The 27,614-nt window shown below is 38.8% G+C and overlaps 1 long non-coding RNA gene across 1 annotated transcript; it reads left to right on the top strand.

Moving 5' to 3' along the window:
* The first annotated feature begins 887 nt into the window (after positions 1-887).
* On the top strand, positions 888-27,403 carry LOC127536497 (uncharacterized). The gene is made up of 3 exons (XR_007945486.1): positions 888-995; positions 3,381-3,597; positions 25,979-27,403. It is a non-coding gene; the product is annotated as an uncharacterized LOC127536497 (long non-coding RNA).
* The last annotated feature ends 211 nt before the right edge of the window (positions 27,404-27,614 follow it).

The following is a 27,614-nucleotide window of genomic DNA, read 5'->3' on the forward strand; positions in this document are numbered from 1 at the left end:
GCCAGTATCCGATGGGAAGCCTTCTATCTTCAGTATCATGCACAACAGTTTGAACTACTCATAATGACATTTGAGATAACTGCAACTATTATATTGACTATTAAAAGCTGAATAACAGATATATTTATCTTTATGACATTATAGATACCTAGAAAAAAAATTCTGACAAGTCGCCATTTAATTAGTGACATGACATTGGCTTGTACTTTTACTTCTGGGTAGTCAAACTCAAACAGCTTGCCATAGTTGCTTGTCTGTGTTTGAGTGGCCATGAGCAACTTTCTGGATAATGTTGCTTTGTGGTCAATCCTGTATTTTTTGCTGGAGCCGTCTGCTTTAGCATTCTCACAGCATTGCCACATTGGCAAAGTTCAATTTAATGAGCAAGTTGCATTTTTCACACAAGGCAACTGTCGGTTTGAATGCCGCTTGAGGATCAGTCGGATCCTGAGTTGAATGACAAATTCTTGAGGAACACAAACGCATTTATAGGTAAAACACACCCTACCCAGAAATCTCTACTTTACAGTTTAGTCTTTATTATTTGCAAGAATAAAATTAGTACCAGAGGTATAGGATGCTCATGTGATCTGTCAGTTTACACATTTTCAGAGGTGGTAATTATTACTCTTGATGCGGCAATTAGTTTTTATTATTAGCTTTCACTTTCCGCCCACCTAATTCATTAGATCTAACTTTTAGAAAAGCAATTACAAAGCAGTATACAGTTTTAGCTGCTGCACAAGCACTCATGTCTTCTGGGCTTCCCTGTAGCTGCGTTACTCACCCTCTGTTTTAAATCAATGCTTTATTTTGAAAGTGACTTTTCTTGTGTGTCTTGGTAGTTTTACTTCTTGTCTTTGCCGTGTTCCCTCCCCTGTGATTCCCAGATTGTTTCCACTTGTTCCCCATTACCTTGGTGTGTTAAGCCTCGCCAGGTCTTTTGTTGGACTTTGCCTGCCAGAACCCTGCAGTGCTTTTGTTATTCATCTCCAGTAAGTTTCATGAAAGTTCATCCGACTTTGCCATAACTGCATGTCTCCATATCTGCTTTCGAGTCCTTATTTTGAATGACATACAACACTTTTTATTTTTCATTCCTGCTTGCTTTGAGTGTCTTTTCTTCTGCAAGGTGGTCGGTGATAATGAAAAGATTACATAAAAACAAGCTTACCATTAGGATGCATCATATTTAGCCCTTTCATTGTGATCATGGTCATCCTACTTAAACCCCACGTAAGAAGAACTACTTAAATACTTTTGCTTGAAAGGCTTTCAAGACAGCTATTGTCACTTTGACTTGAATGAAATTTAAATTGAGCAGTATAAACGTAGTTTTTCTTTGTACTAATGGTTCTCTCTTCACCTTTAAACCTTTCAATGCGAAGGCAAAGACAGACCAATTTTAGAAATGAAAAGATGAGACATTCCTCTTTAAAGAAAGGGCCCGTTTAGGTCACGAATAAGCCTTGATTAAAAAGGAAGATATTATTTAGTCAGTTCTTTTTCCCTTTTGCAAAGCACTATGTATAAGGCTGTTTGAAAATCCCTCTTTTGTTGTTTTCATTACAATGAAACAAACCCTAATTTGCCTGTAACATCAGAATTTTAAAAAGCTATGTACTCCGGATGTAGCTTCAGTTCATTTGCAGATGTTAATGTGGTTGTAATTAGTCACTAAACTGGTGTAAATTATGCTGAGCGGTGACTACATTATCCAGAAAAACTGCGGCATCTAAACAAATCCATTCTCCAGTCAAGCAAATAGTGACTGTTGTCTGACTGGCTCATGTGTTGTTGTTGCACTGTGGTTAAATGTTATAGGGGAGATCAGCATGGGTGTTTAGGTCAACAGTTTCAGAGCGCATTTTCAATTAGTGCATAAAAAAAAAATCTGCAATATTGCCAAGATGTTCTCACCTTGGCTGATGTCAAACGACTGGTGCGATGATAAAAGCGAAAGGCAACAAAGTGCAATGAAAACAGACATGCACTGAATTAATTAGAATGTATATGAGGCATGTAATTTCCCCATCCACTGAATCGTCAGTGGAAAATTGCAGCTAATGAAAATATCAGATCAGTGTGGAGTGACTGGGAGACTGAAATGCTTTTCAAATAAATAAATGAAACAACCAAAAATGACACATTTCAATCATGTTCCAAGCATAGTTTTCTGGCATTTGAGGTTTTATTGGTGCTTTTTTGAAATAATCGTGCAGTGCCTTTCTATTGCATTGGTTCGATGGCAATGGAAATGAAGCAACAATTGCTTAGAAAATGTAAAATAATGCACTTTTTTGAGGATTTTATGGAAATTTGGTTCAAATTTTAGGAACATTTACAGGGGAACAAGGGTTGCTTTCAGGTCCCATTAGATGAAAATCCATGTATATTGTGTTTTATGGCCTGTACACACTTGAAAGTATGAAATAAAGCCGCAAGATATGAGGACATTTACCACTGCCATTCATGAAGCCCCCACAACAAATTAACTTTCCTGCTTTTCAAGTGGGTAAGAACTCCATCCAGGTGCTACGCAACACCTAACAATAGTCCTTAAAATCAAACTGACCCAGATCAGATTGAGCTCCAGGTATCAATCACAGTCTGACAGTCAATCATGAACTGTCCTCCTGAAGAGGACGGGAACAACAGCTCATTGGTTTTCAGAGCAAAACAGCCCATTTAGAAAAGCCCTAAAACCAGAAGTTAAACAATAAAAGTAAAATGAACCATCTCTCTGTAGTATTTTGAGCATAAAAACTGTAAGACATGCTATGTTAGCTTGTGGGACTTCAACTTAAATTCTAGAAAGAGGCAAAATATGGGACCTTTAAACCATTCTATTACAGATCTTTTAAGTGGAAGTTTACAGACACTACTGTACTGTTGTATCATCTGACCTGCAAATCTGTGCAATTTTGCTTTTTTATTTCTCACATGGCAACTAAAATGTTTGAGAAATAAAAAATAGCATAGTATAAAATGTCATATTTTTTTGCCAGCTTTGTTCTAAACAGAAATATTTCAACAGCTGGACACATGTCATTGAAATTTTGCACAGACATTATAGTCTCCAGTGGATAAGGTATGACTTCGGTGATCACACAACTTTTTCTTCCAGTGCTCCTTTGACGTTAGCATTTAGTTCAGTGCATCACTGTCTTAGTCTTCTGAATATGAATGTTCTCTCTCATAAACAAGAACACTTTCATCTGTTAGAGGAGGCAAATGCAGACTTCAATCAACTGAAATATCCATATTTTCACTGTTGTGTTCTTTTTTTAAAAAAAAAAAAATGACATCATGCATGCGTTACAATCCATGTTGATTACACTCACAGCATGTTTTTCTCTTGTTTTTGTGTCCTGCAACAGGAAGTGATGGACGGACAATGAACTCGGCAGCTAAAAATCACCCGATAACTCAAGCCGTGTTCCCTAAAGAGGACGATGAATCCACGGCGTACGTCCACCGTGAAAAGTAATCATAGACCTCTGGCTCACCTCGACGTGCTTCATCCCTCACACACTTTCAGCTGCTGTTTTGTTCTTCATTCATGTCGGACTTCCTTCCCAGCTATTTGAGTGACAGGTGAGATTAAGCACCCTTTGAACTCTATCTGGTTATTGGAGGAGCAGTCTAAATTGAAGCAGTGTTATTTCATGCCGCCTTGCTGAGTCAGTGGGAAAGTGGGAGCAGGGGGTGGCACTTCTCTGAATGAATAAAGAGCTTTTCAGAGGAAAAGGTGTGGAGCCAGATCTCAAATGCATTATACAACTATAATGAGAATTGCGAAGGGAAGAGGGGAAAAATTAGATTAAAAATGTTTTGAACAGCAACTTTGCTTTCATTTAATCTTTTATAGAAAAAATGACCTGAAAAATGATTTTTTTTTTCCTTGCAAAGGGGTTTGCAGGAAAAAAAGAGAAGACAAACATTGATAAAATGGTTATCGCAGTCTACATAAATAAAACAAGAACCATCAAGAATAGATGCTCATTTTAGAAAGAAAAGCTGTCGGATACAAAAAAAGAAAGAAATCGAAAAATCAGACCAAGCACACTGATAACGTTTAACATTCAATGATCTGAAATGACAATTTCTTCAGAGCAAGATTAACAACTGGTGATTAGGATTGCCTGTGAGTCAGTAGAACCGTTATTTTAGTTTGAGAATTCACTCCAGATAATAAATTATGCTGACAGTACTTACCAGTGTTTTCTCAGAGTGTTTTATCTCTGTGAATACAGATGCAGCTGTCATAGAAATCACGTCATGCTGTCTGCGTCAAGCTTTTTTGAGGAGACTATTCAAATTTCGTTCCTTGTCTGTAATTAAAAGGAGGCAAGAATTTTCTGGCTGTTAGCAGTTTTGACAGAGTGGAGTCTGTGTTTCAAAACAATCATTAAATATTCTGAGGAAAAAAAGGAAACATCAGCAGAATTGATATTCCTGTGGTAAAGACCAAAATATCACATCATTTTGATCCTGTGCAGGGGATTTATGTGTATTAGTCGAGCTTAAGTGACCACACCATGGAGTTGTAGATTGACTTCATGAATAGTTAATGCAGTAATCATTATGCAACCCGTTTGTTTACAAAAACAACAGCTTAATACTCCCGTCTAAAGGATTATGTCCATATTCTGTGGGTATCTTTTAACCTTTGAAATAACTGTTGTGTATGTATTTATGTACACAGACAACCTAATGTAGCTACTTTTGTAAATACATTTGTTGCAACACTAATAGACTCCAGTGTAATAGTAAAGACTGATGTAAACAGGCATACATAACCCTTACATTTTAGAACCTTTTTTATTGTATTACTATTATCTTTTTTTTTTCTAACCTTATTTCTTGCATGTTGCTCAGTGCATGCAAGAAACACATATGACTACCTCACCTCAGACCATTTCTCTGTATTGGTTCTCATGCTTGACATTCGCTTTAATAATGATTTGATCTCCTATCTTAAAAAAAAGAAGTGTATATGAATTTGAACTGGATGTAAATTGCCAACTTCCTTCATTGAAGCAAAAGCACTGGACCAATGTGTTCCAGCAGCACTGTGGTTTTATGTGCAGATTTTTTGTTTTCAACCAGTCAATTGGTTAACAAATTGGTAAGATTTCAGTCAAACAACTTTTTTTTTTTTGGTTGACTGCAATCCTATTTTTTAGATTTTAGGTCAGTATTTCGAAGCATACTGCTTCGTGTCTTCAACGCATTTGACCTTGAAATTTCTAGTATTTATACCCTCATTGACAGAGCATGTGGGAAAATAGTTTGATGGCATTACGCATACATACACAGCCCTAAACCTCCTCAGCCCATCAGAAAACCTGAGTCTAAATCCTTAAATAGATGGCTACCTGTGTGGGACATGTCAGACAGGCAAGACCCCGCAATCTCATTAATACAGTCAGACACGTACACACGCAGTGGTTGTGTGTTAACACCTGGGATTTGCTTGCAGCAAACGCAGTATTCAACTGTCAACTGTTGAATAACTCCACTGGACAGAACTGGGGCTTGAATGTGTCGTTCAAAGATAAATCAGTGGTCATTTTTTGAGAGATTAAACATTAGTCATTAGAGATACCTCATCAGACTGCATTCTCTAAGCGGCTCAGGACAAAGCATTGATCATTCAGACACAGCACTCTTCCTCTGCAGTCCCTCACAGCAGACAGGCTTCGATCTGTAGGATCCCTGACACTTTCCCTGCTTTTCAAATGTCACTTCCTGCCACTGCAGAATGAATTCAGGTATGTGGCAAAACAAATATGACCTTAACTCCCCAATCTGACATTTAACATTTTACAGCTACATGGAAAAGAAAAATAACTTTTTTCATTTTTACTAATTCTAATATGGAAAAGTCATTCTACTTGGCTTAAACTTGCAGCTTGAATGAGCTGAATAACACTGTGATGTAGTAAGACATTTCTGTGTGTTTTACCTCAAACCACTGTTTCCTATTATTTATTTTATTTATATGTGTGTATTTTTTCGAGCAAGGGTTCTCAAAGGGTTTGCATCTGATTTTCATTCAGAGATCCAGAAGAACTGGCAGCAACAAATAACATTCAGTTGACTCACTTCTCATTTTTGAACAACATAGAGTGCATACAAGTATTCACCAGTCTTGGAAGTTTCCCCCTGTACTGATTTTCAACCTTTAATCATGATCAGTAATACAAGGCCTTTTTTTGACAACAAATAGATTTCATTGTAGTAGATGCAACATTGAGCCTGTCTGCACTGGTCTCAGTCAGCTGTTTATATTTGGTCACTGAGTTCTGACTCGGCCATTCCAGAATATTCACCTAGTTTTCTTTAAACCATTTCTGGGTAGCTGTGGCTACAATTCTACCGTTTCATTTAGCAGACGCTTTTATCCAAAGCGACGTATGCTGTATGTTTAGGGTCACTCAAAAACAAATTTTCTCCTAAATTGCCGTTCTCTTGCAGACCTGCATCAGGTTTTCCTCGAAGATATCCCCGTGCTTTGCTGCATTCATTTTACACTTTACTAGCCTTTAAGGACCTGGTGCAAGAGAGGCTCCTCACATGATGATGCTGCCACCATCATTCTTCATCATGGGGATGGTACATTAGACATGACTCAGTGTTTAGTGTCCACCTAATATAGTGTCCGGCATGATGGCCAAAAATCTCAATTTTGGTGCGATCAGACCAAAGAACCTTCTTCCAGTTGACTTTGCAGTCTCCCACATGCCTTTTGTGAGCTCTTGTCAGGATCTGATGAGTTTTTTTTTTTTTTCCCCCAGCAGTGGGTTTCTTTTTGCCACTCTCCCATAAAACTTTATTGGTGAAGACTAGGCAACAGTTCCCTATGCACAGTCTCTTTGAACAAGCTTGTAATTCCTTCCGAGGCATCATAGGTACTGCACATTCAAGTTCTAGACCAATAGTCAGATACATTTGAGTCTAGTGACTGAAAATGGCATTGTTTGCTTGTCATCCGTTGCTTCAGTGTGACCCCTGACCTCTGTTTACACCACAAAAGTCACAGATGATTAAGCCAGAATGAAACGAAGGCTTGCACAGCTCTGTTAGTCTATATTTACATCTGACTCATACTGCACATTCTGTACCGGAGATTTAGGAGTTGACAGTAAATTCATGTTAAAGTGTGAACTTTCACACAACATTCTCTTCAGTAGCAGCATTCCCCTGACAGTTCCATCAACAATAAGGAAACCAGCTACACTGAAATCCAGAGATTTTATTCACAGTCTGTGTTAAATCCACATTCATCAGGGGACAGGATTGATGTGAGTAGTCTCCATCTACACTCTACAGTCAACTTTCTCAAACTATTTTCATCATGATTAAAAACTAATTTTAAAACAGAAAAATGTTTCACTTCATTGCACGATGTGGCCTATTTATAGCAGGAGGTATGGGCGGGGTGTGGACTGATTTGCTGTTTAGTCTCGATGTTTACTGAGGTCCAGACTGTGAGCAACCCTGCTTTTGATGGTTAGATACACATGAGGACAATTGCCACAAACAGGGTTTTATCTTTAACAGCCTGAGTTAATCTGCCGTGCTTGTCCTTACAAATTTTGGGCCAATCCATCTGTTAGATCCTGAGATATTCCAAAGTGTCAGAGGATCACCGGAGTCAGACAGATTCATCCTCTCAGGACCATGATTGTCTGAAAACATTTTCACTCCAATTCATCCAAACTTGTATGTCTTATGGACATATGAATACATGTCCAGTCAGAAACTTTTCCAGTTTGAAATGGTGATCATGTTGAACAGCTACTAAGCAGTAAGTCCTTCTATTGCAAGACAAACATCTTACATACGTACACCATAGAAGCCATTGGGATTTCAGTTTTTATACATTTAATGTAATTGCACAAATTAAAGCTTTTTCTGTGCTGACCTCAGATGACACTGCTGCCTCACCTCCAAGCTTCATCATTTTTGTTATTACAGATTTCAAACCCACAAAAAATCCATAAAATGATTTTAATTAGCATTTTACCAATTCCCAGGAAAGGCGACTCTGGAGTAAAGTAGTTTAAACAAATTATCACCTTGAAATTATATTCTTCCACATCAAACAACTGTTCACTGTGCAGCTGTGTTTACAGTGAGTGTGGTGGGGCAGTGATAATAGAATGAAAGACGGTTAATAAATGGAGAGACATTCAGGGAGTAAATATCATTTCCATCTTCCAAAGTAATTTATAGAAAAATAGAGTCCCAATCCCAGATATAAACCATGCTGTTCTGACAAAGGTCCTGTGTCTTGATGTATAATATAAAAAAAAACAAATAAATGTATTTTACTTAAAGCTGTCCCACCAGTTTAAAAACTCCAAAGTTACATTTTTTATCATTTTTCAGTTAATATTTACCTCCTTAAGCGTCTGACTGAGACAGTTCTGCAATAGCTGCTGTAGCGTTAGTTGCTTTAATTTATAATATCTAGAGTAAAGCAAAATGATTCTTGATCTTAACCCCTTTCTGCCAGTAGTAAGGAGTCAGCAGTTGAACAGCAGGCACATCAGAGAAGCACTTACGGCACATCTGAACTAGTACCTGTGAAACAAAGCTTCCCTTTTCATCCTTACAGTAGAGTTGAGCCTGGAGAGCCGGAGTCATACAGGCACAATGGAGACATATGTTTCTGTCAGACGGTGTTAGGTTTGATTCTCATGGAACACGGATGCCATTAGAAATAGATGTCACAACATTCCTGGATGAATTGGTCGAGGCTGCAACAATCTGCTGACTTCCATCCATCACTGGCCTCTGGAAACAGGGAGCAGCACGGACACGCTGGGTGCCTCGCTTCATATATTCAGGCATTTAGTTGGACATCTTGCTTCTACCTTTACTTCTCCTGCTTTACATGCTCCACTTCTTCTGTTTGAGCTTCGCCGGAGTTATACCTGCCTTTTTAAAAAATCATTTATCTCTCTGGCATTTATAAGTGCAGGATCCCGAGTGGTACTTTAAAGTAACATCTGAACAGGAAATGGTGCACACTGTGACATAATCCTACATGACTGCTGTTGCAAAAGATACACTGCTGTGTACTTGATGCAAGCCCCTTTTCTCAGTACATAGGTAACAAGATTTGCTATGCATCCTATTACATTTCCTACATTTACTTGGCACTGTCACAAAGAGGCTTCCTATGCGTATAACAGTAGAATTTAGAGTTTACACCAAGATCTGGCACTATGGCTGTAACTGACAATTATTTTCACTGTCAATTAATCTGTAGATTTTTTTTTCAATTATTCAATTAGTTTTCTGGCATATAAAATGTCAGAAAATAATGGAAAATGAAGATGGCATCCTCAAATGACTTTAGTCCACAACCCAAAGATATTCATTTTAATGTTACAGAGGACTAAAGCAAATATTGAAATTTAATGTTAATGTTATTTTTTCAATTATTCAAACTGACAAACTTGACAGCAAAATGGTAAGGGTGCATATATGGACACAAATGCCATCAGCATCGTGTCCCTGGTTCAATTCCTGACTGGCTGGTCCTTGAATACATACATGCCATTCCTCTGTTCTTTTTCCTGCTACTATCACCATCTAATAAAGGCAAGCATGCAAAAAAGTCTTTATATATATATATATATATATATATATATATATATATATATATATATATATATATATATATATATATATATATATATATATATTAATGAATAGATTTTCAGCATAGGTGATTTAATATGTATTATTTTTGCAGGTAATTGATTGGTTGATTAATTGCTGTCCCTGTAGCTGGCAATTCAGCCTCTTAAATTCCAGTGACTCACCAAAAGGTCTGTTAAGAACTCCTGTACAGAGGATAATTGAGATGTATTGGTATGGGAAAATCATGGTGCAGCATATAGGCCTACAAAAACAAGTAATACAAAACACTGAACTGCTTTACGAAACAGACTATGACTGTCTTTCTTTAAAAGGTCTGTCAATACAGCTGTAAGTGGCTGCAACCAACTAGTAAAGTGAAATATTTAAAACGCATTCATCAAAACAAGTATTATAAATATCCATTAAATAGAGGCCTTCAGAAAATGAATTGTGCTAAAGATGAACTGTTCTTGTAGAACTATTCCTTCAAATAAAAATGCTAAATATCTATCAAAGCTGAGCATTTGGAGAAAAACCTATTTGCACTGCGCCGAATAATGTCAGGTAACTCTCAGTAGCCCTGCATGTCCAACCACTGGTTGTGAGACCAACAGCAGATGCATTAGATTAGTTGTGGATAGCCGTATCTTATGTTTTTAAAGGGCTGGTATCACTCGCTGACGAAAATGTGGATGAGAGGGAACTTTGTAATGCGGTTTGATTAGTTTCAGCATATGTATAAAACCCATGTTCTGAACGGTACAGTGTGGTCACATACACTACCGTTCAAAAGGTTGGAGTCATGCAGGCAATTTCATGTTTTCCATGTAAAACGTTTGTTCATGTGCTACCATAACCGCACAAGGGTTTTCTAATCATCAATTAGTCTTTCAGCACCATTGGCTAACACAGTGTAGCATTAGAACACAGGAGTGATGGTTGCTGGAAATGTTCCTCTGTACCCCTGTTTAGATGTTCCATTAAAGAACAGCCATTTCCAACTAGAATAGTCATTTGCCATATTAATATTGTCTAGATTTTATTTCTGATTAATTTAATGTTATCTTCATTGAAAAAACTGCTTTTCTTTCAAAAATAAGGACGTTTTAAAGTGACCCCAAACGTTTGAACAGTAGTGTATCTGCTGCTTTAAAAACATCCATTGCATTTGTTATTGCTTTGGCTTGGTCTGAATTGTGAGCAAGAGGCTGCTTAAACACCAGAGGGCAGTTGACGCTGCGTTTACATGGCGCTCACAATTTTTTATTTTTTTTTCCCACCACTGATGTTCACATTAGTGTGACACCTGTTTGCACTTGAGCACTGCTGACATGTAGCTTTCATCTGACCCACCTGTCTTTGTGTCATCGTAGTTAACTGAGAGACTGAAATGCTCCTTAACAGACTTCTGTAATAGTCAAGGCATTGAAACTCTAGTTGGTCATTGATCTGCCTTAGCCAAAGTACAACCTGTGCAGTGGTTATATTAGTTCGGTACATACATCTGCCTAGCTCAAAGCTTTTTTGTGTGCAAACATGAACATGGTTACTCCTAATGGTGTAACTATAAAAACAAATCAAAAGCTCAGCATAAGCATTCTTTTGTTTGAATCTATTGCTGGAATAAAGTGGTCGGTTAAGCTGCTTCAGAATAGCCACAATGCAATTTAAAAGTGCCGTTTTGCCAACCTTCATTCACCTGATGGAAAACAAAATGAGAAAACCACTTGGTAAGCCATTATAATTATAAAGATGTGTGTTGATGATACTACTTGAAACCATGAGCAAACTGCAGTCAAGACTACAATTTGTCTACTTCTATAGTTGAACTAATTTCTCTTCTTTGCACTACAAGTGAACAAAAGTGCAGTCAACAAGCTAGTTGTGACTGTTTTACTTGGTGTAAAGCGTGCGCCAGCCTTTAGAATGCACTAGCAGGGCTTTGTGCATTCAGTCGTGTTACAGTGTAAGTTCTTGCGTGTTTAAAAAAATTGCCACAAGTCAACAGTGATACAGATTTGCCACAACACCATCTGCTCTGTCTAATTAAAAATGCCACTCTTTCTCATGGAGAACTTGCTGTTGCTCCTCTTGAACGGAAAGGATGTGACAAATGTTGTTATTTGTGAACTGCTTAAATGCAATCTGTACATGTCTGGATAGTTTGCAGGTATCAAAGTAGATACCTTAAGACTGCATAAAATACACAACTAAACCTGCTACATTAAAATGAACAGTGCATCTCCCCTGTAGTACAGTGTTGTCTTCCATGGAGAGTTTAGAGACTTAGATTCCTTGAAGCTTTTAGCAAAAACCTGCAGTAGCCAATAATGACCAATATTAAAATTAGGTATAAATCATTTAGTTAAATACATCACTGCCCACTGCAGCTGCATATGTGACATACCAGCTATTTAGCTCTGTTGCAAACAAGATAATGTCAATGTGTGAAAATAGAAATGGAGAGAACACATAAAGAAAGACAGAGAGGAGGACAGTGATGAAAGATGGAAAAGCAGTTGGCAGCTTCATCTTCATTGACAGTGGTTTTGCCTGAATGCATTGTTGGTTGCTTCTTGCTGTGACAGCAGGTGTTTGGAAACAAAGAGATATCGTACCACTCCATCGTTCCATTGAATGCTTGTATTTCTGATTAAAATATCCCTGTTTCTGCACCTTAGTGAACATTTTGAGTTAAAAAGAATCTTGTGAAGCAAGACTTGAGTCTCAAAACTTTGCACAGTGTATAAACTACCTACTAGTACTACAGGTCAGACTTTGATGCTATTTTCTAAGTCTGTAGCTCTGCGTGTAACTGACCAGTGATTCGAACCAAAAAATGCTGACGTCATAACGCAGCAGTTATGTTGGGATGCAAAAGAAGAACATTTCCTACATTGAACTGAAACATTTTTTTTAAAATTAAAAGCATGCCTCAATTAAAAAAATGTCATGGCATTTTCAATGGTATTGATCTGAATGTCATTAATTATTCATGGTTAATCATGGCAACTCTCTGCTGTTGTGGCTATTTGCAGGTGGTTTGGAATAATTGTGTGAAAAGCTTAAATGTTGTCATTCATCTGCTTTTTGGATTTTTGTTCACCTACAAGCTCAGAATGTTTTGTCTCAGAATGACAGTTGTTTCTGAGAGGCCAGTGCCCTGCACTGGTACAGTGCCGTGCTGCACTGGGAACATGGGTCACTGTGAGACCACTTTGAACGTTGTGTTTCAGCAGGGACATTCAGAGGTCAGGAAGATCTCGAAATTTAATGAATTCAGCTCTATTTTTTTCTGTCAAAATTGAATCAGGGCCTCAGCCACTTACTTTTACCTTAATTTGATGCTGAGTAGAGTGCACAGACCACTACTTCAACCTCCAACAAATAGTCAGGAAAAAAAAGAAAAGCTGAGTGCACTCCCTTGATTGTATCTGGAGCTGTTTGGGTCGGCAGCCTCTCAATGATCCATAAAACAAGCTGCTTAAAAGGAAACATCAGAGAAATTACAAGGGCAACTGTGTCTCCACACCAGTGGAGGTTTTTAAGTGCAAAGATGTTTTTACAGGTCAGTGTCATACCAATTACTGCGTGTGCACAAATGTGTCTGTTCACACCAAACACATCCTATTCAATTTCAAGTGCTTGCAGAATGGCGGAAAAAGAATATTTACCCATCAAATCTCTGCTTGTGTTAATTCACTCAAGCACATAAAAGAGCTCTAAAAGCAGAAAAGCAAACAATGTCTTCACGAAACTCTCTTCTAAGACATGACATGTTCATCCAATCTTGGCCCTTATATCTGACAGCTTTTTTTTAGAGAAGACAACTTGGACTTGTTTTCATCTGCAGTGCTACTGCTAGTTTCCCCACGGGAAGATGTCCGACCTTGAGTGGAAAAAAAAACTTGTAAAAGATGTAAATGAGGAAAGCAGCTTTTTAAGTCACAAACATCCTGTCAGCGCTGTATACACTCATCTTTGTGGACTTTGTGGAGGCGTAGTGCCTCAGGTGTTTGTTGTCCTCTTTAAGGATTACAGAGGAGAGTTTGGATAGGTGCATAATCCTTTTAAATTTCTATCTGACTCGGACCAGTGGCAGAAATAAACAATGTGCCCAAGCAGCACTTCCGGCGTCTCCAGTCCTTCATTGGGACCAAAATGGCAAATTCCAACTTGTCTGTCCAGGGGAGCGTGTCCACTTCTGAACTGTTGATCCCACTTCTTGACATTTTTTTTACTCTTCTCCTTTTTTCTCTTTGTTCTTGCTCTGTCCGGGGTAACTCATGTAATAAACAGAAAGGCTGCTGGTGTGTGATCCTGACACACGACCCCTATGAGAGTGTTGAACGGAGTGCTGTGGTTATTCATCTCCACTGGAGCAATGCGGCTTGTCTCAGATGGATTAGAGGACAGAGAGGAGACCTCCAGGGAATGTGCCTGGTTATTACCTCTGTGTTTGACTGTGCTGAGGTCAGCGACCGCCATTCGGCAGCAGGTGGGCACAATCTGGCTGTTTTTCTTTGCTTTTAATAAAATTCTGATTGAATCTGTGTTTATTTTTGTCCTGAAGGTGTCATATGATACATGGCTATATTTTATGTGTCGGCTTTACCGTATGCAATCAGTGATCTGAAGCCAAAGGTCAGCAAGGTGGTGTTAGGTTTATGCAATATCAATGTGCACTTCAGCCCGAGCTGACCAGTGGTAGATGGAGGAGGTTCTATCACACTCAGGACCACGTAAACCAGGACCAAGTCATCACCAACACCAGAGTTTATTGAGACAAAACCAAGACTTTATAGAACAGAGACCAAGGCAGGGTGAGGCCGGATCAAAGCGAGAACCAGATCTGTCCCACACTGCATGGGACACTTGCAGTTAAATGTGGAACATGAACACTATCATTCAGTTTAGTGCCCTGAAACATACACTATATACTGAACATAAATGGCTGATATGTAGGTTAAATATTTTGGAAATCTCTTGAAATGCATGCTGAGGCGATTTCTGGTGCTTGGTAAAGAGCGAGACTGGTAACTCACCACCAAACTTTGCTAGCATCATTTATACTTAGCTTACCTTCTGTATGCTCCCTTTCTGAAGCCTGAAAAAAATTCATACGTTTTATTTTGGATGCTGTTTTGTAATGGCACTGTGTGATTTAGTTCTCAAAATTGCGCAAATGAATTGAGGCCCCAGAGTATAGACTACAAAACCTCCCAGATAAGTTATTGTTTCTGTGCTGTGAGGGTATGCATAACTACTACAACTATGAGTTTGAGTCAGCAGTTACAGAATGTGTCGTAACATTGAACAGTGTTGTAAAAATGTATCATCAAGGAGTCATCAATGGGGAAAATAAGGCTTCAAAGAGTTAATAAAAAGCCCAAAGCCATCTTTTAGTGTTGCATTAGCACCCACTGTGTGTGTGTTAGAGAGGGAGAGAGAAAACAGTCTAAATAACTTGCACTCACCTAGAAATGTCTGCTAATTTATGATAATTGTGGACAGTGATTTTAATCCTCCCTGAATATGTGGGGGAAAAAATCCACAGAAAATGATCTGCCATTCTCTGCTGGTGACAGTGATGGAGATGACAACACTAATCCTGTGCAAATCAGCCTGTTGTTTGTTTTTAGGCGGGCAATTTCTTTTCTTTGTCCCTGAGAAACATGTTCTCAGTGTTCCTTCTGTCTTGAAATTTAGAGGAAAGTTTTGGGCACAGAGCTCAAACTTTTCTAAATTAATGAAAGAAGTGACACAATTCAGAATTTTAAAGGCCACTGGGGATTGCAGAAACATTCCCTTGCTGGTGGAAATAAAGAGGCCGGGGGTCATTTATAAATTACACTGATTCATCATGCAAATCTAATGTAAATAAGGGTGAAGGACATCTAAATGCATGTATCACTGTGTTTAACAAATATTAATATTCAGCATGTTGTCCCAAACCAGCAGCTAGCGTCACTGAATGCTGACACAGTGACAGTTCCTCAACCCAACACCCTCCATTTGTTTGTCAGTGTCGCTTCATTCTCCCAAACTCCCGTCCTCCCTCTTCTTGTTGGTCTTCAAAGCGGGTCACATTTCAACATGCAGCCCTGGCAATCATCACTTAATTGTGCCCTCCGTGCAAGGCAGGGGACATTCACACAGCTGCGACAGCCGCATCCTCCAATTAATTCCTCACTAGCAAATTATTAATTAAACCCAATTCTTCACATTGCTGCGAAAGCAAATGAATGGCAAATCATTATGATGGTAATTGCACGTTGCAGTAATGGTGAAACTGGTCATTAGTGCTCATATTTTATGTATGCATGAAACTCTGTTCTCGAGACCTTGAAGCTCTGTTAACTACAGTGAAAAAAGCACAGGGGGATTATGTGGTAGCAGTATTTGCGTTGGTTTCCAGACAGTTTGCTGTCTTGGTGTTTGTACGTCTGTCTTTAGGAGGGCCAGTTTCAATGTAACACTTTGTGTTGAGTGAGAGTGTGTGTATGTACTACTGTACAGCTTATTAGCTCTCCCTAATTCATTTCTAGTCACAAAGTACAGAATGTAATGCATCAAAAATGGGCATCAAAGTAAATATGTCTGTACACATGTACACCATATATACATTCTGCAATAAATCCATTTTGTATGTTCAGTCATTTTCACATTGAGGGCAGCTAGAGATGGAGGGGGCATACTGTAGTTGTCCTGAAATATGACAGATTTTATATTTCAGGACAACTACAGTTAATCAGTTGTTAAACCAAGGATGCACAATGTGTGATTCAGACATGTAACCTTGTCAACTTCTGTGTCTCTTTGCTGTTTTTTTTTTTTCCATAGGTGCCATTTTTAGCATTTTGCTGTTATTGTTTGCTCATGTCCCACACCTGAATATTCAGTAAAAGATTGTCTGTTTAATTCATCTGATCATATATAGCCTTAAACACAATATCTAGAATTTTTTTTTCATCACAAATCACTTCACCAAAGTGGCAACCTCTGGCCTGAAAAGACAAGTGTCTAACACTGTGGTTCTTCAAATGGCCACTTGAAGTTCATTTCAAAAGTGAGTCAATACCCACAGATCCTGTTAAACTGACCAGCTTTGCAGCAGAAATACACATGTTTAGAGCCTGTTACAAAAAAGACTTTCAGACTTTATCGTAAGTTTACCCACTCACATTACCCATTTTTTATGTAATGCGCCGATTTCAATAGTATTAAAAGGTCAAGTTATGCATAATTAAGGACACTGGGACTTTAGGTTTGTTTGACTGGCCCACTTCATCTCCATTCCTTTTCCATCGGTTTGATTATTTTTTGATTAGCTGTAAGTTTGGAAGAGTCTGTCACTGCCAAAATGGCCAGAACCACCACAATAAACTTCCAAACTGCTCTTTAGCAAACCTATGGATGATGTCATGGATGGTTTGTCCATTTTTATAGACAGTCAGTGGTTTCAACACACTTCTGGAGATACATTTAGATGTAACTTTTGGTAATTATGAACTTAAAACACATAAATATAATATAGGAAAGACAAAAATAGGTGCAGAGGTGGTGTCATCTTGTACTTTACATCAGCAATAATACTGTAACTAAACTGCAGCTACTTAGTGTTTTGTAATCTTGAAAGTATCTGGGTTTATTTTGAGCTACTGCTATATACCTCTAAATGTCAGTGTATAGTTTCTTGAATGATTTTTAAAATTAAATATCTGCCGACTTTATATTAATAGATTGTCCGGTCAGGAATAAAATTGCTTCAGAATTCTCTACATGTCTAACTCAACGTATAATCATTCCCACCAGGGATAGGGATGTGCTCAGTGCTACTGGTTACAGGTATTCATCATATATTTTTAAAAAGCAAGTCATGTTTTAATATTGATGTTGCCCAGACCACTAATTTCATTAATGGTCTTTTGCTTAAACTCAGAATTGTCAGTGAGGAGCCTGAACATCTACATGCACGCTTCTGGTTATGGCATTAAAGTTTCCGATGAATATTTTTAAGTCACCCCATCACCTTGGGGTCAGTTTTTTTTCATTATGTAGCTTGTTCAGGAGTTTTTTTTTTTTTTTTTTAAATCTGTGTGGCGTTTTCATAAGGTTGCTGTTGTTGATTCTGTATTGATTGAAAAATGCCAGTGGAAATGAGAAAAGAAATTGTTAAGGAGGAAGAATGCCACACAGGTGTTCCACATCTGTTAAATGAGACTGAGTGAACGGAGGCTTTTCTGTCCAAACACTGAAAACCTGGAAGTATTTTGCAATCCAGAGGAGCCAATCAGCACCAAGTTCAGCTCCGATTTGCTTCCTGGCATTAGATTAAAATGCCTAAAATGGATAATAGAGCTCGTATTTCAAAGTGCAATGCCTTCTGAATGAGCCTTGAATTCTAAAGTTGGATTTAACAGCGTTTTCATGCTATACCTTTGATGGTTAATCTGCATAAATGGAGGGATGGGGCCCTTTTAAGAATCGATTGTAAAATAAACGTCTAATTAAGAGGGAAACATCTTTCAGAGCTTGGTTTAAAGAAAAAAAGAAAGGAACCCAACTGTCTCCCATCGCAATCTGGCCCTTAATTGTCAGTATGTGCTGACAGGCATATGTTCTGGTCACTTTATGTTGAAAGCTCTGTCAGATGACCCATCTGTGTGCATTTGCGTGTGTGTGTGCATGAATGTGTTGTCTCCGTCTATGTGCTGTTCGCCATATGTGCAGGCTCCATCTATGTGTTTGACAAGTGCTCCAAGGCGAATGTTGACTCTTGGATTAGTGATGGGAGAGGAGGGAGGGAAAGCGAGAGGACTTGGATGTGAAGATCGCACGACCTTCCAAGGACAAGAGTGGGAATAAACGATAAGGTGGAGGGGAGGGACGGGAGTGGCACACTGCAGGCGGCTGCCGTTGGCCCGCTCTGCATGATCAGGGATTTAAAGGCCTAAGACGACCGCCCCACTCTGGAGAATCTGGCCCTGAGCTGCCTGGCTCCTATCAACTCTGTTGGTTTTTATCTATTTTTAGTGGACTGCTGTATGAATCTCCTTTCCCTCATTTGCGACAGACCCCAGTGTTTAGCATTGATTTTCCTCTCTCTCTGCTTTACTTACCCATCCAGAATCAGTGGCACATCCAGGGAAAATTTAAAGGGTACTTTGTCCCGATGTACACACACGCAGTCATGTTTCTGATATCACATGCTAATATCCCAGATGAATTTGTCAGGGGAGACTCTCTAAATCAGATTTTTCTTTGTTGTTCACTTCGGCTCGCCTGCTCTCCCATGCTAGCCGTCCTCCAAGGGAACTGGATACAAAAGCAACGAGTAAAGCTCCAAGTTACCATTCATTTCCCGCTGACAGATGACACAGAGTGATGCATAGCCTGTAGCTTTTCTTGATTTATCAAAAATACACAAAGAGCACAACAAATGCTGAAAGAAGACAGGGAAAATACCATTTGAAATCTGCTGAATGGGTTGCTTTTGAGTGCTATTTGCATAATTGGTTGTTTGCTTCAAAATGATGAATAAACCAAAATGCATGCAAAGAAAAACAGCAAAATTTAAAGGCAATGCAATGCCCACTGCCAACTGAGCATGCAGAATAATATGAGTGCCTCTTCTTCTCTACTAATGAAATTGAGATTGCAGCCTGTCAGTTTGAAGCACGATGACAGGACTCTGGGAAAAAATCCAATTGTATTATTTGGTGACATGGAAATACAATGACATATGACCCTGCAGACTGCGACAAGCTTAACCTTGATCGTGAACACATCTGAGCAAAAAATTATCTACTGAAACCATGTTTTTGTTTTGTAATAGTAAAAAACTCCGGGAGTGCTGACATTGTTCAATTCAGTGATTTTTTTTTTTTTTGCTTGTGAAGATCTGATGACAGTCTTCCAGTTTCCTGCCCCTTTAACTCTGTTTATTTGACACCAGCTCATCAGTTCAATTAAAACATTAAGATGGAGGAGATGTTCCTCATGTCCTAAAGTTCCAAATTATTAAATTGCTGTATCCCTGTTCAGCAGTTAAGTGTTTCTGTGGCTGTAATTTTCCTCACTTAAGCACAAGAAATAGATATGCACTGTTTTAAGTGCCATTTCGTATTTTGGACCATGAATAACAGCCCAGTGTTCTTTATTTTTTTCCCACTTGCATCAGGCAGTCGACACCTTCTCTTACCCAATCAAGCCCCTTTTATAATCAGCTGGAGGGTGGCTGGCCCAATCAGAGTCATCAGCGAGATTGATTTTTCCTCTGGGCTGCCGGATAATTAGCCAATTTCAACGAGAAACTGAATTAGGTGATTGATTAGTTCAATATGGGCTTGCCCAAATTCTGGTTTCAAGCACTACCACTTGACTTTGCACGATGCAGAGAAGGTGGAATTTTGAAATACTTACCCTCATTTTATCTTCTTGGTTGCCGTCATGATTTTTGGACCGTAGAATAAACTATTCCCAAGAAATCATAATGTAGGAACAGACCACAGCTTGTGAGAACAACCCTTTCTCAGGATTTTTCTGTGAACAATAGGCCCATCAGATGAGGAATCAAACCTCTCCTTTTCAGCAGTTTTCTACAAAACACAAAACTGCCGTGGCACAAAGAATAATCATCCACAGATGTTAGAGGGCAGAGGCGCGGACATCCATCAAGCTTATTGTCACCAAGCTTTCCATCTCTCCAAAGAAACAAAACGCCCTCAAAACCAAATCAGGAACAATAGTTCCGGTTTCTCACTGTCCTACTATGGCCAGGTCAATGCCGAGCTTCCCATCCTTTAGCCCCAACACAAAGTCTCCTTGTCCCTTGGCGAGGAAGATTGACACATCCAGTCCGACCTCTTCCATCGCTCTCTGGTCCCTTACCCACATGTGCTTTGTCTTGTCTGCCCTGCCTCATTGGAGCAGTCAGCTTCATTCAGGCAGGTTCATGGGGGGCATTTAGTCATGCACTGTCAGCTCTGCTGTAGTCCTTCGCCTCTGCCTGTGAGGTGTGTCAGGGGAGCGACACACGCGATCTCCCTAGCCTGATCCAGGCCTGACATGCATAAAAAAACATACACACACACAGTGGCACACAAAATCACATGTGAAGTTATACCGCTGAGGAGCCATGTCAAAAAGACCAATGCAGGCAGGTCGCTTTGACATGATTGTACTATTTTTGAGAATTGCAGAGTATCAAGGGAAGGAAATATACAAAGACATGGAAGACTGTTTTGAAAGAACTCCCTGGCAACATGCAATTATACTTTTGATGAGAGCTGGGAAGAAATCTATTACATTTAGTTTCAAATATAAATCTTGAAGTATTTTTTTTACATATATTGTTTCCATCACCTACATCATTTCAGAAGGGAATAATATTTTTCATAACTATATTTATCTGACAGATGTGTCAGCTTAGTACCAGTATTTTTGAGGAAGCAAATTATTAGCATAAGTGTTAATACTGATGTTCCTGAATAAATGATTACGATTAACACTTAAGTGTACTATTGGTTATCTGGTTTCCATAGACCTAGCAATAAGCATGAATAACCATTGAAAAGAAAATAATTTTAAAAACATTCCTCATGTATGATCTGCAAACACATGATGCACAGGCTGACTGAGCACAGTACATAGTCGAAATAGCAAGTAACTATACTGTCAGAGCTAATGCAGACGAATCTCCCAGTCAAACAAAATCTACTTCACATATTGCAGGTCCAAAAGGAAATAAGAAATGTATAGTTATAAATGTCATAAGCAAACAAGTCAGGGGAAAAATATCTTAATAAAAACCAAACTGTGGTATGGCAAAATACTATGCTTTGTCTGGTTTCTTAATAATTTCAGTGCTGTCTCCCCTCCACCCTCCAAGTATCTCCTTGTCATGTCAGCCCAAGCTGCCAGACACAAATACCTGCTGAGTTTTCTTCCCCAAAATATGTAATAAAAATAAGTATTTGTACAACAAAAAGATTAGACTCCAGCCTACGGAAATTATTTTCATGAGATGCTATTACTATTTTCTTTTTGTGTGTGTTTAAGGCTATACATTAAAAAAAAAAAAAAACTCTTTGGAGCTGTAGTTAGTAGTGACAGTTGTTTGCAGATGGAGATGTTATGCCAAATAAAACTCACCTAATATACAAAACTGGATGTCATTTAAGGGATGATACAATACACTACAAGACAAATTTTGGCAAGTACCAAAACAATAGTTTTCTCAGCACCTTAGGTGAAGAAATATAAATGTGAAATATAAAACCCTTTCCCTGAATTCATTTTCATACCTGCTACTTAAGAGGAGATGGTCATGCCTAAACCAAGTGGCAATATGTTAGCCTAGCCGCGCTAGACAACCCACGGCAACGAATTTAATTCTCTGCCAGGGTGGGTCTAGTTACCCTCGGTAAGCCTCGAGGTTGGATGCTCCTAAAACTGGCCGACAATCACCATGAAGTGTAGAGTCAGAAGGCGGGCGTAACTAAGTGACGACAGAGGTGCGACGATTCTGACAAACCACCAGAAACAAGTAGCCTAGCCGCGCTAGACAACCCATGGCAACGAATTTAATTCTCTGCCAGGGTCAACAACAGTCGTTGAGCTCCATTAGCACCGACTCTGAATAATCTTTCTGTTAACACGTCTGTAATATACTTGAGCTTCACCCATTAACTGTATAAATAAGGCTTCACCGAACTACCGCATCCTCTGATTTCCGGCACTCTAGGAACTCCGTCAGCCTAATCGTTGCGCTGATTGGTCGTATACCTACCCAATTGCTGCAGAGTGATTTGAAAGACGACCTTTTAGCCCGCCTCCTTCCCTGTCGAGAGTTCCTAGACCCTTGTGTCTTCAGACCTGGGTCTAGCACAGCTAGGCTAGCAATATGTGGGACTGAGAAATAAATTATGTGCCTAAAAGTGTAGTTCATCAAATGGCCACTTGAGGTGGCTGCAAAGTGACTCAATCCCCTTAGACTTCCATGTTGAAATGCTCAACTTTACAGCAGAAACAAACACGTTTATGACCTGGTTGTGGTCTCAATAACTAGTTTCTTTGTTATGACCACTGTACTGGGGATGCATTTTGGTTAACTTTTGAAATCACATATAAATGTTTTAAATTCAGTTTTAAAGGGCCGATGCGTAGAATTTAAGGGGATCTATTGGTAAAAATGTAACATAGGCAGATCTCCAAGGTTACTATTACTGTTCCAGTATACCAGAATATTGTTCATATTTTTGCTAAATTTCCTCTAGCTTGGTTGTATTTCTTTCAACCAGTCACTATTGTCTTAGACAGTGCTAAGCCAAGGATGCATTGAGGGTACCTCTGCAAAATACTAATGGGAGAACTGTTTTGGTGGAATATTTTAAGTAAGCACATTAAAATGACCAGTTCACTGAACAAAAACAAGTAATGCTGCCTTATTGCATGATCAAAATATTTAGCAAGTATCTTGGTAGCTGAGCTTAGGCTGCTGTTGTTTCCATTAGTGAGTAAATGGAATTGTTGACATGGTTACAAATCGAAGGCGAGGAGGATGAAGAACTGAGGGTGAATCAAACATGGTTTCAATGCCGTAGGTTTGCTTTTGGGTGTGAAAAGGCAGAAACGAGAAAAGGGTATTTAGTTCGTGGCAGTCTGCAACCTCACTGCTAGATCTTACAAAATCCTACACATTGGTCCTTTATCAAGGGGCTAAACAGCTGTAGTCAGTGTGGAAAATCAACAGGGGATATGTCAACCTACAGACAAGATAATCTGTATGTGACACTTCCAAAGGGGTTACTTTGTGTGACAGTAGTGTTTATTACTGAAAGTATACTGAAAATGCTTTTTTAAAAACTGTTTTGTAGTGAAGTGTTCAAATTAAGTGTGAAGTACTGGTACTGAAGCAAAAAATGTCACTTCGGTGAAAGTCTCGTACGGAAAAAATGTCAGCTTTCAAAGACTTTGTTTGGTGCCCGTGCTCAACATCAAAAGTATTATGAATACAAACATTTTTGAGAGTACAGCTGCACTGCCTCAGCAGTACAAGGAATTATAATCATTTAAATGATCTGAACAGAGATGGAAAATCCTCAGTATTGCAGATTCTAATTTCATTCAGTAACTCCAGTTTTAGGTGTTGTATTAAAATAATTTTGGTAATGTTACACAGACAGTCTTATTTCTCTTAGGCATATTGTCAAAGGTATACTAGTGCTTCTTAATTTGACTTAAAGCAGCTATTTTCTGTTTTTTTTTTTTTTTATAAAACCATGGATCAAATGATTATGTTGGATGTGTAAAGGTTTGGTTCATACTGATGAACCCACAGATAATTATTTTCACTTCCCCTCAGCTCTGCAGAGCCTTTTGCCACATTCACATCAAAATGATTGAACTGTAATTACGAACAGCTAAGTGGGGAAAAAATGTTCATGTCAGCCTCCCACTTGTACTTCTCAGTTGGAGAAACAAGGAGTTCCTGACACAGACAATATCTCCGACTGAGTGAAAAGAAATACAGACATGTCAACAAATCTAAACCAGCCCTGTCAACACAAATCCAATTTATTCAGCTAATTTTATCAGCATTGTACACAGTTTCTCTGCATCTGATTTAGTAACAAGCTACTGCATATAATTAATGCAACAAAAGGGGTTAATTTAGGCTACTTATCTGGTAAGGGTGGCATTACCACCTTGGAATAAAGCATGAAGATTCACATCAGAATGAGAGGTATTTTTCCTGGTCTTGATGACATTTCATGAGTGAAGTATTACTGCATCTTACAGCTTAATGTTTTGATTTTGGCAACTTTACAACTTTGAGTCTGTTTCACTGCTTTCAAGTGTCTGTTTTGCTTGTGTACATTCATACAGCACATTTAATAGCGAGACAATAACATAACTAAAAATTTATGGTAAATATATCCGTGTGTAAACATGCAACTGTAATTGTTGTGTTCACAACTTTTTTTGCTGCCTCCAAGTGGCTAAATAGTTGAATAGTTGTGATGAAGTATTTTTGTACTACAGAACTCCAGAGATAGTTTTTGCATTGATTGCACATAGTTCTGTGCTTTTTTGACACTTATTAATACATTTTAAACATTATCTTTGTCAGTTTGTATACACACTGGCAATTTCTCAACTCAGAATGTAAATGATTGTAAAAGGGCAATAAATGTTTTGTCTATTTACCCATTCCTTTTCATAATGGTGATTTCAGATTTCGAAGTGAGGCTGTATTACAAGCAGCAGCACATTTTATTTTCTGCAATGTTTGCCTCTGCCTCGCGCAGAAACCCTGTATGAAGGTGAATTTGTCATGGTTCAGGTAGGACAATGTGCTTTATAGTCTTTTAATTTGGAACACTTGACATACAGACTATTGTTCGATACTACAAATTACCAAAGTTCACCTCACATGCAGTAGTAGATGCGAAATGGTCTGCACTTACATATGCCTCTTTTTCCCGCTGTTCCTTAAACGCCTCACACGCATCGGTATCTGTTTGCTAAGCGGTTGGACACGGAGAAGCCTCTAGTCTCCCCTGAGTTCCTGCAAAGCACGCATCTCAAACAGGTGTGCAGCTAAAAAGTAGTTTGAAATTAGTCTAAGTTATTGGGGTCCTGTGTTGTGGTTTTGATATTTTTACCGACCTAACTGCCTTGCTAAAATTTGAGTACGTCAGTCCCACTGCTGCATGAGTTTGCTGTGAGCGTTCATGTGTTGGAACACGTGTGCACATTCAGAGAACAGAATGTGGAGTGACACAGGAGTTAACCTTGTCTTAGTGCTCATTGTCTATTCACACAGCATACTGTATCTGCATATGAAATGTAATCACAGCCTTGAAGTTTTATTAAAGTAAGTGATGTAGAGGATGACTAAGGCAGTAATCCCCTCTCAGCTCTGCTCACCCTGTCTCATAATGATAATGGTAAGAAGAATTAGTTTCAGCCTGTCATTCACACACACAGACACACAGTATCATCTCTCTTGCCAAATGCAAACTGTAACTAAAATTCCAGGCAAAATCCATGCACATGTTCTCATAGCGGAAGCTAATGCAACACACTTGTGCACACCAGAGCCCATGCATGTAATTACGCATGTACGCATAAGCGCACACGTGCATAGTTTGAGTGAAGACCTGTGTGACAGAGAGCTGGAGAGAAGCAATTTCCCCTCCTTGTCATTATTAGATTAGTGCTTGTATTATTTGAGGGAATAAATTGGTCGCAATTGAAATGAATGCCATCAGCCAGACTCTAATATGTATCTCCTCTGTCTCGTCAGCGTGGTGTTCGTTCCTGATTATGAAATGCAGACGGAGTGTGCCAGAGGGAGAGCACCAGCAGCAGCACCAGCCATCAGCCGGGACACTCACGTTGCTCCTATGATGTGTTTGCCTTGAGCTGAGCTGACTCAAACAGCGCCGGGTGAGTTAAGCAGAGCCTCTACAACGTGACGAAAAAGTAATGGCTAAATCCTAAATGGTAAGTAACTGAACTCACTAGTGATAATCCAAGTGGCAGGAGTTCCACAATGTGAGTGCAGAGAGACCCAACTTCCTGTTTGCTTTGGGCTTATTGACTTTAGGATCCTGCAAACAATCCCGCTTTTTCTTCTATCTCTAAACTTTTTAATTTAGAGAAATTGCAACAAAGCAACCCAATCGAATCTAGCGAGCCACTTTTAAATCACCTGTATTCATCATTTCTGTGGTGAGGTTGCCAGGAAACTCTGATATACACCATCCCATTAGCAGGTTATGCAAGTTTGTGGAATGTGCACACCTCCCTTAAATGCTTCCCTTCATTTTCCCCCTTTGATGCGTCAACTGCTGAAATAAGCTCCGTCGATACTGCGTGATGACTTTGGCTGTGAAGGATAATTGATTGGCCGGGATTATCCCCCTCCAAGTCATCTGCTGATGGAGCTGAGACCGACAAGGTGAAGCGGTTCAACCAGAGAGCGTTCACCTCTAATTCAACGTCACAGCGAATGTCTCCGGTAATGATTGTAACTAAATGTAAAAGAAAAATAATCATATATTTTTTAAATACAATGCTTTTGTTCAAATTATCAGTGTATAAACCTAGCTTGCAAGTAGTCACCAGTATGTTTTTTCTGAAAATAGAAAGCACTTTTCTTGCTCCACATTATTAATTATTAGGTATCGGCACACTAGCTTTGCTTTTTCTCTTCTCTTTTCGAAACAAAAACATCGTTCTCTAGCAAAGAGTACATGTGCAAAATGGCAGGAAATGCATTTCCTGCTACCTATTTTTATACTTTTATATATGTTTTTAAAATTGCACCTCTATGAGAAGAGCTCAGATAGAAACGAGAAGAACTCAAGAATGTCTTTTTGCAGCATCAAAAAAACTAGATTTCTTTGCTGATGTATTTTACCAACTTGGAAAAACAAACTTGCATTAGCATGTGCAGGATTTTTCTAAGCATTCTCAGGTGTTAGAAATAGTGGGGGAAAAAATGGTAAGTCAACATGATTTAGATGTCTTACCGCTTCACTTTTAAAATCCTCTACAAACTCAGACCATTTCACACTAGAGAGACGTTTCACCATGCTGACTGTATCTTACAATAATTTGCTCCTCTGTGTATTGTTTAAGAACAAAGTGTGTTTTATTTTGCTCTCAGTTTTTCTAATTATTTTCAGTACTTGTCTCCTCTCTGTTCTGTATAAACAATAAACAAAACCTGCAGTACAGCCCAGTAGTCCCTGAATTTTTGTCACACGACTCTTGGTCGCAGTGGAGTCACACATGATTTCTCGTTTGCACTGGGAAGCACACATTTTTTATAATTTTTTTTTTTTATATACAGACTCTGGTGCATTTAATGAGTCCTGCAGAACAAATTAATTTTGATGAAATGTCACAATTTTAAATGTTTTTTTTCTAGATGC

The sequence above is a fragment of the Acanthochromis polyacanthus genome, chromosome 12 (assembly GCF_021347895.1).
Source record: "Acanthochromis polyacanthus isolate Apoly-LR-REF ecotype Palm Island chromosome 12, KAUST_Apoly_ChrSc, whole genome shotgun sequence".
Classification (NCBI taxonomy): Eukaryota; Metazoa; Chordata; class Actinopteri; family Pomacentridae; genus Acanthochromis; species Acanthochromis polyacanthus.